The sequence below is a fragment of the Equus asinus genome, unplaced genomic scaffold (genome assembly GCF_041296235.1).
Source record: "Equus asinus isolate D_3611 breed Donkey unplaced genomic scaffold, EquAss-T2T_v2 contig_646, whole genome shotgun sequence".
NCBI lineage: Eukaryota > Metazoa > Chordata > Mammalia > Perissodactyla > Equidae > Equus > Equus asinus.
In genome coordinates this window covers 36,721-48,828 of record NW_027225345.1, presented here as the reverse complement: position 1 = coordinate 48,828, position 12,108 = coordinate 36,721, and the positions used below count along the sequence as shown (strand labels likewise).

At 35.0% G+C, this 12,108-nt stretch overlaps 1 pseudogene; it reads right to left on the bottom strand.

The window, feature by feature from the left end:
• Positions 1-980: 980 nt before the first annotated feature.
• LOC139044167 (myelin-associated neurite-outgrowth inhibitor-like) lies at positions 981-1,753 on the bottom strand (annotated as a pseudogene).
• Between the last annotated feature and the right edge of the window lie 10,355 nt (positions 1,754-12,108).

The window sequence follows — 12,108 nt, the reverse complement described above, 5'->3', positions numbered from 1 at the left end:
CAATTTGTTTATCTGGATGTTGTCTGAGAGGGTTACACTATGTGACAATTCAGCAGAATAATCAGTAACTGGTTATGTCTGTTCTGTTAATTAGCACTTTGTTTTAGTTATATATTCTTTAACAATTAATTTTTGTATCTGGCATTTTCATCCAGTTTTCCTTATACTTTTTTTCCCTTTGTGTTTCTTATAAAATCTTTATCCTTAACTTCCAGAACCTGTTTACTATTTGTTTTAAATTTTACTTTATGGTAAATTAATCATTTTTTATATGGCACAAGACTTTTGTTTTGTTTTACTTTATTTTTAGTTTGTTTTTCTCAGATATCTCCTATTTCCCCAGATATATTGCCTACTATTCCGGTAAATGTATTTCTGTGACTAAATATTAAATCCAGGCCACAATTTATGTCCCTTCTACGATATGTCTTCAGTCGTATCCTACAAGTTTGAAAAGCATCTCCTTCTTTTTCGTAACTCTTGATATATTTCTTTTTACGTTTTCCTAAACCTATAGCAACTTAGAAGACTTGTTCTCAATTTCTAAATGCATAATTCTTTCTTATTTTTTCCTTATAAATATTCAATTTATTTTAACTTATTTATGGGTTGTAATCAATAGTCATTTAATAAATTGTGTATTTGTGTAACTGAGTTATTCAAAATCTTTACATCTTTTGTTGTTGTTGTTTTTTTTTTGCTCTATGAAGAAATTCACTTTAACACGCACAACTTTAAGACTTTGCATACGTTACAACAGTGCATTAGGGATACAAGCTGTAAAACACTTTCCATTCCTTTGGATTTTGCATATGATGGGTTTGCATCAGTCACTGCAGGTAGATTGAGCAAGCTTTGTTTTTGTGTTTGTTTTTTTAAACATGCATTCAACTAGATATGATTCTGAATAGATTAATACTCCCTTTTTATCACTATAGTTAGCTAAAAAATTGCCAGGCAGCCCATAAAACAGGATTTGCTGTAAGAACAACCCAGAGTCAGCTGGAGACTCATGGCGCTGGGACCTGCTGGGCGGGCCGCAGGAGTGCTAGCTAAGTGTCAGAGCATTAGGAAGAAAGTCCGGGCTGGAGGCGCCAGGCCTGCAGCACCAGCTGTGGAACCTCCATTATGTGACCGCACAGCTCCATCCTCAAACATCGCAGGGTGATCACCACTGAGGGGGCACGTAGCTGTAGGTGGGTGTTCCGGGGGCCTGATATGTGGGCACCGTGACTGGGTGAGGGGCGACAGGAGTTGGGGAGTGGGCAGTCAGCAGGGTACCTGCTGACATCGCCATAGTGGTCCCAGCCACCATGCCCATGGTGACCCCGTTGCCTGTAGGTGGAGGGATAGGTGCAGGGTACACCGTCGCCGGCATGCCATTGGGCTGCACCACCGTGGTGTGGTGGACGACGTGAGGAGGTGCTGCCTACAGGGGTTGTGTGCAGTATGTGCCTTGCTGTGCGTATGGGCTCTGCTGGGGGTAGGCACTTCGCACGGGGTACACGGCGGTCTGGTAGGGGCTCGGGGAGGAGTATGGTGGCACTGCCTCACTGGTGGGGGAACAGGGCACTTTGTAAGGTGTGCCAGGAGTGTAACCTGTTTGGAAGGTGGGGTTCGCTCCAGGGTACATGTTGGGGGAGTAGGCGGGAGCCGCTGCTGTGTAGCCCATGGGGAAACCAGCTGGATAACCAATTCCTTTGGCGTTTGCATAGGGAACCCCAGAAGAACCAGGGCTATAAACAGGATTCATGATTTCAAGAACATGACATCCACAACCAAGGCTAAGACAGGAGTCCAGATCAGCGCTGTCCAACAGCACTTTCTGCAGCGATGAAGCTCTTCTCCATGTGGGCCGTCCGATAAGCACCCATCAGCTAAAGTAACAATCGCTCCCCGCGCCGCGGCGGGCGGCCTGGGCCTCGCTGACCAGCGCGCCGGCCGGGGGAGCGCCGCGAGGCCTGCTCCGATGCGGGGCCCGAGCCGCCAGGGCCAGTCTCCACCGCCGCCGCCGCCGCCGCCGCCGCGGGCCTCTCCCCTGCTCCGCGCCCGGCCCGCCTCTCCGCAGCCCGCGCGACCCGCCCACGCTGCTACATCTTTTGTTTTTATATATTCTTTGATATTTTTGTTTTTCTCCCAACATTGGAGTATGAAAATTACTTTATAAATGAATAAGTTGAAAGACTTATATACCGTCAATGCTCATATTTCTATCTTCATTTAACTGTTTTTTATTTATCACATATCTATATATTTATGAATGCCTTTCTCCATTTAGTCCATTTTATTTATTTTATTTGTTTCAAAGTGAATTTCAGACACTGGTACACTTTAGCCCCTGAACATCTGAGGATAGATATATAATATTAACTAACTAGAGTTGTTTGCTTATTTTTAAATTTTATTTCTATATTTTCAATTTAAAAAATTGGTATGTAAAACTACATATGCTATATTTTTACTTAAATACAGTCAGATACACAAATTTAAATGTACCACTCAATGAATTCTGGCAAATGCATACACCCACGTAGTGTGTTGAATTTATCCTGCAGAAAATTTCTTCCTCCTACGCCCATTCCCGTTAATCCTTGCCCCAAACCCCAGAAGCTTCCACATTGTTCTGACTTTTTACCATCTTGGATTAGTTTGTTTTCTGGAAGTTTATACTAGTGGAGTTCTATGGCATCCAGTTTTGAGTAAGAATTCTGTCATTCTACATGTTTTTGAGATTCACCCATGTTGTTTGTATAAATACTTGATTTGTTGTTGTTGTTTAATTTAAACTCTTTTCTTTTGAGAAGTAATTTTAGATTCATATGCTATTGTAAGATATAATGCAGAGAGATACTAAGTAACTTTTACCCATCTTTCCTCAAGGATGACATCTTATAAAACTAAAGAACAAGAATTATAACCAACACAGAGACATTGATAAAATTTATCAATATTTCTCAGATTTTCCTAGTTTTACTTTTCTCGAAAGTATGTGTGTAGGTGTGTGCGTTTAGTTCTATGTAAGTTTATTATGAATGTAGGTTAGAGTGTCCTTCACTGTGGTCAAGATAGAGATCAGGTTCATTACCATGAGAGTCCATCAGTTTGCCATTTACTGCCACACCAACACACCCTCCCCTAATTCGTGGAAATCATTAATTTATTCTCAACTCTATAATTCCATCATGAATTACATGAATTTATGTATATTACATAAATATTATATGAGAGGAGTTTTATACACTATATAATTTTTCAGGATTGGCTTTTTTTCACTGAGCATACTTGTCTGGAGATTCATTCAAGTCATTGAATGTAACAATTCCCAAAACTTAGACCATTTTTAATTAATTTGTTTTTATGTTGGAAATGGAAACATCTTGTATATTTTTTAACACTAGAAAAGAGGGGACTGGTGAAAGAGAAAGTTGACTAATATAAAGTTATTACCATGCAAGCTTTAGTTGAAATTATTCTGTTTAGTATAATAAATTTATATAATAAATTTTAAAATCTCAAACTACACTTCAACATACTAAACTTTTGAGATGGAATGAAAATAGTTAAAAGGAGAAATTTTATAGGGGCTAATGTCTGCATTAAAAAAAAAAAACCTTAAATAAACAACCTAACCTTGAAGTTTCCAAAGAACTAGTAAAAGAATAAATTAAGTCCTAAGTTTGTTGTAGAAATAAAACTGAGACTAAAAACAATAAAAGAGATCAATTAAACTGAGAAATGCTTCTTTTTTTTAAGGGAAACAAAATTGGCGAAAATTTGGCTGGACTAATCAAGAAAAAAAAGAAAGAGGGGTCAAAAATACAATCAAAAATGAAAGATTACACATTACAAATGATACCACAGAAATAAAAAGGCCCATTACATATTATTATGAACAACTATATGCTAACAATTTAGATGATCTGGAAGAAATGGATGAATTTCCAGAAATGTAAAATCTACCAAGACTGTCATGAGGAAACAGAAATGATATCTACATATACAATGTAATATTATTCAGCCATAAAAAAGAGTGAAATCTTGCCATTTGTGACCATGTTGTTGGACCCTGAGAACATTATGCTAAATACAATAAGTCAGACAGAGAAAGACAAATACTGTAGGATCTCTCTTATATGTGGAATATATCTATACAAACACACACTATTTATACACACTATGTACTATACACCATGTATATACTCTATAATATGTCTGCTAGATATGTATGCTATATACTATAGATAGATAGATAAATAGATAGATATAAGCTCATGGATACAGAGACCAGACTGGTGGTTGCCAGGGGTGGGAGGAAGGAGATGGGAGAAATAGTTAAATTGCTGTTTGTTTTTGTCTCGTTTAAATGAATTGAACAAAAAAGTAGAAATAAAAAGAAGTAGAAAATCCAAACAGACTAATATCAAGGAATAAGATTGAATTAGTAATCAAAAATCCTCCAACAAATGAAAGTCCAGGATCAGATGGCTTCACTTGTGAATCTGACTAAACGATTAAAGAAGAATTAACACCAATCCCTCTCAAACTGTTTCAAAAAACGGAAGAGAAAGGAGCACTTCCGAACTCATTTTATAAGACCAGAATTATCCTGTTACCAAGCCAGATTAGCACGCTAGAAGAAAAGAAAATTACAGGCTAATATTGCTGATAAACATACATGCAAAAAGTCTCAAACAAAAATTAGCAAACTGAATTCAACAGCATATTAAAAGGATCATATACCATAATCGAGTAGGACATATCCCTGCGATGAAAGGATGTTTCAATATGTGGAAATCAATAAATGTGACATTAACAAAATGAAGAATAAAAATCATACAATCATTCCCATAGATACAGAGAAAGTATGTGAAAAACACTTACCATCATTTCAGGATCAAACATGATAACTATAGTTCCCACTGCTGTGTGATATATACGAATGTTGTTAAGAGAGTAAATTCTGAGTTATCACTACGAGAAAAAAATATTATTTTATTTCCATGTATTTTTATTGTATCTGTGTGAGATAATGAATGCTAGCTAAATTTATTGTGGTAATCACTTCTCAATATATGTGAGTCAAACATTTATGCTGTACACCTTAAACTCATACAGTGATGTATGTTAGTTATATCTCAATAAAACTGAAAAAAGACCTCTCAAACTAGATATAGAAAGAATGCAATTCAACATAATAGAGACTATGCATGACAAACCCACAGCTAACATCATACTCAACAGAAAAAGCTGAACACTTTCTCTCTGAGATTAAGAACAAGACAAGGGCACCACTCTTGCCACTTCTACTTAACATAGGACTAAAATCCTAGCCAAACAATTAGGAAAGAAAAATAAATAAGAGGCATCTGAATAAGAAAGGATGAAGTAAAATTTTTTCTGTTTGTAGTTGACATGATCTTACATATAGTAAACCCTAAAGACTCCACAAAAAACTGTTAAAACCAATAAATGAATTCAATAAACTTGCAGGATATAAAATTAATATGCAAAAATAAGTTACATTTCTATACACTAACAATATACTACCTGAAAAAGAAATTAAGATCTCATTTACAATAGCATCAAAAAGAATAAAATATTTAGGAATAAATTTACTAAAGGAGGTGAAAATCTGTACACTGAAAACTATGAAATATTGATAAAAGAAACTGAAGAAGACTCAAATAAGCTGAAAGATATCTTGTGCTCAAGCATGGAAAGAATCGATGCTGTTATAATGTCCATTATACCCTAAATGGTCTACAGATTCAAAGCAATGCTTATCAACATCCGATGGCATTTTTCCAAGAAAATAGAAAAAAAATCTTAAAATTTGCATGGAACCCATAAGACTCCAAATAGCTACAGCAATCTTGATCAAGAAGAACAAAGCCGATTCCAAGCTGGGTTACAAAGATATAGTAATCAAAACCATATGGTAATGGCATAAAAAAGACGTAGGACACTAAAAAAAGAAAAAAAGAGAACAGAAATAAACCTGACTAACATTTTTACAAAGGCACTAAGAAGGGGCTGGCTCCATGGCCGAGTCATTAAGCTTTGCCAGCTCAGGGTTCTGCCAGTTCGGATCCTGGTTGCAGACCTAGCACCACTCCTCAGGCCATGCTGAGGTGGCGGCCCACATAGCACAACCAGGGGACCTACAACTAGAGTACACAACTATGTACTGGGGGCTTTGGGGAGAAGAAAAAGAAGATTGGCCACAGATGTCAGCTCAGGTGCCAATCTTTAAAAAGAAAAAGGCACTAAGAATACACAGTGGGGAAGGGATTGTCACTTCAATAAATGATGTTGAGAAAACACAATATCTGCATGTAAAAGAATGAAATTAGACTCCATATTATACCATGTACAAAAATCAACTCAAAATGGATTAAAGACTTACAAGTAAGACTTGAAGCTAACAACTCTTAGATGAAAACAGAGAAAAACTCCTTGACATTGTTCTTGGCCATGACCTTGTGGTTTCGACACAAAAGTATAAGCAAAAACAGAAAAATATAAACAAATGGAACTACATCAAAGTGAAAAGTTTCTGCATGGCAAAAGAAACAATCAACAAATAAAAAAGTAATCTATTGAATGAGAGAAAATATTTGTGAACCATATATACCATAAGAGATTACTATCCAAAATATATAAGAAGCTCATACAACTCAAAAGTTAAGTAAATAAATAAATAACCTGATTAAAAAACACTCAAAAGACATAAATAGACATTTTTCCAAGGAAGATACACAAAAGGCGAACAGACATGTGAAAAGATGCTCAATTTCACCAATCATAGGGAAAATGAAAGTCCAAACCACAATTAGACATCACCTCAAATCTGCTAAGATGGCTACTATCAAAAAGTCCAAATACATCATTTTGGTGAAGATCTAGAGAAACGTGACCACTTGAAGACTGTTGCTGGGGATGTAATTGATCAGCCGTTATGGGAAACACTATGAAGTTTCCTTAAAAAATTAAAAATGCAACTACTAGGGGCCAGCCCAGTGGTGCTGCAGTTAAGTTCACATGTTCTGCTTCAGCGGCTTGCGGTTTGCCAGATAGGATCCCAGTTGCGGACCTATACATTGCTTGTCAAGCCGTGCTGTGGCAGGCGTCCCACATATAAAGTAGAGGAAGATAGGTATGGATGTTAGCTCAGGGCCAGTCTTCCTCAGCAAAAAGAGGAAGATTGGCAGTAGTTAGCTCACGGGTAATATTCCTCAAAAGAAAAAAATCATTAAAACTCAAAAAAGTAGCACAAATCTCCCTGGTAATGGTAAATGTATAGCCATAGTTAAATCTGCAATATGGTAATGGTGGTGTATAACTCACAACTCTAGTTTACAAGGTAAAAAAGTCAACGTGGCAAAAATAACCAAAAATTCAATAATCTGTCATTAGTTACACAATACTAAAAAAATTTCAATTGTAGCAGCAAAAATCTAAAATTTGAGGAGGAGAAGAAACCAAAATATAAAGAATGTAAAATATATTGATGTTAAATTGTTAACAGTTCAAAACAGGATGTTATAAGTTTAAGGTATTTTATGTAAGCCTCATGGTAATCACAAAGAAAAATCTCATAGTAATTCTTCAAAAGAACATGATAAAAAGTCAAAGCATACAGTTACCAAAAACCTGAAAACACAAAAAAAGGACAGCAGGAAAAGGAAGAGAAACAAGGAACAATGGATATATAAAACAGCCAGAGAACAATTAATAAAATAGCAATAGTAAGTCCTACCTATATATAATTACTTAAAATTTAATCAAATTAAACTCTTCAATCAAAAGATAAAGAAAGGGTGAATGGATAAAAACAAGACCCAGTGATATGCTGCCTACAAAACACTCATCATAATTTTAAGGACACACATAGGCTGAGAGTGAAGGGATGAGAAAAGACATTTCAGCAAAAGTTAAACAAAAAAAGAAGTGGTAGCTATACTTATCACAGACAAAATAGACTTTAAACTAAACATGATCAAAAGAGATAAGATTATTACATAATGATAAAGGGATCAACACATCAAGAAGATAGAACAATTGTAAATATTTATGCACCCAAGATCTGAGTAGCTAAATATATAAAACAAAAACTAACAGACCTAAAAAGAGAAAGAAATAGCAATACAATAATTATTGGGGACTCTAATACCACATTCTCAACAGCAGATGGATCATTCAGACAGAATCAATAAGAAAACAGTAAATTTGAGCAACAGTATAGATCAAATGGACCTAACAAACATATAATGAACATTCTGTCCAGCAACAGCAGAATACACATTTTCTCAAGCTCATGTGAAATATTTTTCAACATATCATATGTTAGGCCACAAAATAAGTCATAGTAAATTTAGGAAGATTGCAATCATCCAACTATCTTCTCTGACCACAATGGCAAGAAACCAGCAATCAAAACAAGAGGAAAACTGGAAAATCCAAAATCCCATGGAAATTAGATAACATTATCCTGAAGAACCAATGGATCAAAAAAGAAATCAAAGAGGAAATAAGAAAAGTTTCTTGAGACAAATGAAAATGGAAACACAACATACCAGAATTTATGGGAAGCAGCAAAAAGAGTTCTAAGAGGGAACTTCAAAGCAATGAGCCCCTACATTAAGAAGCAAGAAAGATCCCAAATAAATGACCTAATTCTACATCTTTAGGAACAAGAAAAAGAACAAATTGAGCCCAAAGTTAGCAGAAAAAAAGAAAATCATAAAGATTAGAGCAGAAATAAATTAAAGAGGACAGAAAAACAATACAAAAGATTAGCCAAACTGAGTTGATTCTTTAAAAAGATAAACAAGCTCTTAGCTAGATTAACCAAGGAGAAAAGAGAAAGAACCCAAATCAAGAAAATTATACATTAGAAAGGAGTTAGCCTAGATTCACCAAGAAAAAAAAGACTCAGATAATGAAAATCAGAATTAAAAGAGAAGACGTTACAACTGATACCACAGACATTCAAAGGATCAAAACAGGCTACTATGAATATCTATATGTCAACAAACTGGACAACCTAGAAGAAATAAAAAAAAATTCTTAGAAACATACAACTTACCAAGAACAAATCAGGAAGAATTAAAAAATATGAATAAACCAATTACTAGTGAGGACATTGAACCAGTAATCAAAAATCTCCCAGCAAAGAAAAGCCCAGGATCAGATAGTTTCACTGGTGAATGGTACCAAACTTTAAAAAAGTCCTTCTCAAATTCTTCCCCAAAACTGAAGAGAAGTAAACACTCTCAAACTCATTTTACAAGGTCAACATTAACCTGATACCAAAACCAGAAATAGATATTACTAGAAAAGAAAATTACAAGCCAATATCCTTGATGAATATCGATGCACGAATTATCAATACAATACTAGTAAACTGAATCCAGCAGCGCATTAAAAAGATCATTCACCGTGTTAAAGTTGGGTTTACCGCTGGGATGCAAGAGCGTTTCAACATATGCAAATCAATCAATGTGGTGCATCACATTAATAGAATGAAAGAAAAGAATCCTGTAATCATCTCAATAGACACAGAAAAAGCATTTGACAAAATTTAGCATCCATTCATAATAAAAACTCAACAATTTAAACATGGAACATATCTCAACATATTAAAGGCCATATATGACAAGTCCACAGCTAACATCATACTCAATAGCAAAAGGGTGAAAGATTTTTCTCTAAGATTAGAAACAGGACCAGAGTGCTCACTCTCACCACTCCTATTCAACAGAGTACTGGAAATCCTAGCTAGAGCAATCAGGCAAGAAGAAGACACAAAAATTATCAGAATTGGAAAGAATGAAATAAAATTGTTCCTAGTAGCAGATGACATGATTTTATATGGAGAATATTTTAAAGATCCAACCAAAAATCTGTTAAATCTAATCAATACATTGAGTAAAGTTATAGGATACAAAGTTAATATACAAAAATCAGTAGCATTTCTTACACAAACAGTAAAATTTCTGAAAAAGAAACAAAGACATTGATCCAATTCACAATAGCATCAAAAACAATAAAATACTCAAGAACAAATTTAACTAAGGAGGTGAAAGATCTCTGCTGAAAACTACAAAACATTGATGAAGGAAATCAAAGAATGCAAGTGGAAAAGTATTCTGTGTTCATGAATCTGAAGAATTAATATTGTTAAAATGTCAATAGTATCAAAAGCTATCTATAGATTCAGTGGAATCACTATCAAGTTTCTAATGGCGATTTTTACAGAAATAGAAATAATACTCCTAAAGTTTACATGGAATGACCAAAGACCCCAAATAGCCAAAGAAATTCTGAGAAAGAAGAACAAAGCTGGAAGAATCTCAGTTCCAGATTTCAAGATATAGTATAAAGCTATCGTCACCAAAATATTACAATACTGGCATAAAAACAGATGAGTAGAAGAGCTTTGAGAGCCCAGAATACACCCAAGCTTGTGTGGTCAACTAATATCTGACAAGGGAGTTGAGAATGCTCCATGGTGAAAAGACAGTCTCCTCAATCAATGGTGCTGGGATGATTGCATATTCACATTTAAAAGAATGGAACTGAGGTCATGTCTTACACCACTTGCAAAAATTAACTTGAAATGGATTAGGCTTAAATGTAGGACCTGAAACAAGGAGATTCCTAGAAGAAAACTTAGGAATAAAGCTCCTTGACACGGATCTTGCAATAAACTTTTGTATATGGATTTTTTTGACGCATAAAGCACAGGAACAAAATAAAAAATAAACAAGTGGGACTGCATCAAACAAAAAAGCTTTTGCATGGCAAAAGAAACCATCAACCAAGTGAAAAGACAACACTTGGAATTGGAAAAAATATTTGCAAACCATGTATCTGATAAAGCATTAATATCCAAAACATAAAAACTCATACAACTCAGTGGCAACAAACAACGAAATTAAAAAGTGGGCAAGGGATCTGAATAAACATTTGTCCCAAGATATACGAAAGGCCAACGTACATAAAAATATGCTGAACCTCACTTGTTATTAGGAAAATGCAAAGGAAAATCACAAGGAGATATTATCTCATGCCTGTTAGAATGACCATGGTCAAAAAGACAACAGTTAAGAGATACTGACCTGGATGTGGAGAAAAAGGAATGCCTGTGCCCTGTTAGTGAGATTGTAAATTGGTACAGTCGCTGTGAAAAACAGTATGGAGGAGTCTCAAAAATTAAAAATAGAACTACATTATAATTCAGCAATTTCACTTTTGATAATATATCCAGAAGAATAAAAGCATAAACCCAAAGTTAAAATAATACTCCAAAGTAACCCCATTGTTAGCCTCCAATATGGTTCTTTTTGCTTATCATCACCTAGAATATCAATACAGATTACAAGATATCCTGCTAAAACTGTATGCTGCTTAGTTTCATATTTGGAGATGTCTTATAAATGTCATGGCAATAAAGTATTCTTTTATATTTTGATTTTAATACTCAACTTCAAGTCTGTGTTCTTCGTTTAGGTTCATTAATGCTGCTCTGTTTGTGATTATCAATTTTATAGAATATTCCATTGCACGTTTTGCACTATTCCTTGTATTAAACTAAAAAGTCGAATCTAGTACACAGGGTATCAAGTCTTGAGGCACATTTTTCCCCAAAATAGTTCTCTCCAATTTACACAAACTCCAGCAGTGTTAGAATTTTAATTGTTGCCAAAGTAATGTGTGGGCATACTTGAATCCCTCGTTTGTTCAATTTGCATCACCTTGACCTCTAGTGAGCTTGACATGCTTTTAAAATGTCTGGTAACATTTTGATCTTCCTCTTCTGTGAATTGCATGTTGGTATCCATTTCTCTTTTCCTATTTATTTAGGTATTCATCTTTTCCTATTGAATTTTTTGGAGTTTTAAAAGGCTTGTTCTTTATACCAATCCTTTTTCCATCACGTATGTTGTCTATATTTTCTTCTGATATGTCTTTTGTGTTTTGACTTTGAATATGTTGTCTTAGTTGTTATTGCTGCTGATTGCAATAATTATGTTAATATGCACTTAAATATTGAGGGAAAACCTCCTCATCTTCAGCTCTCTGCCGGCACCATGAAGCCCATCA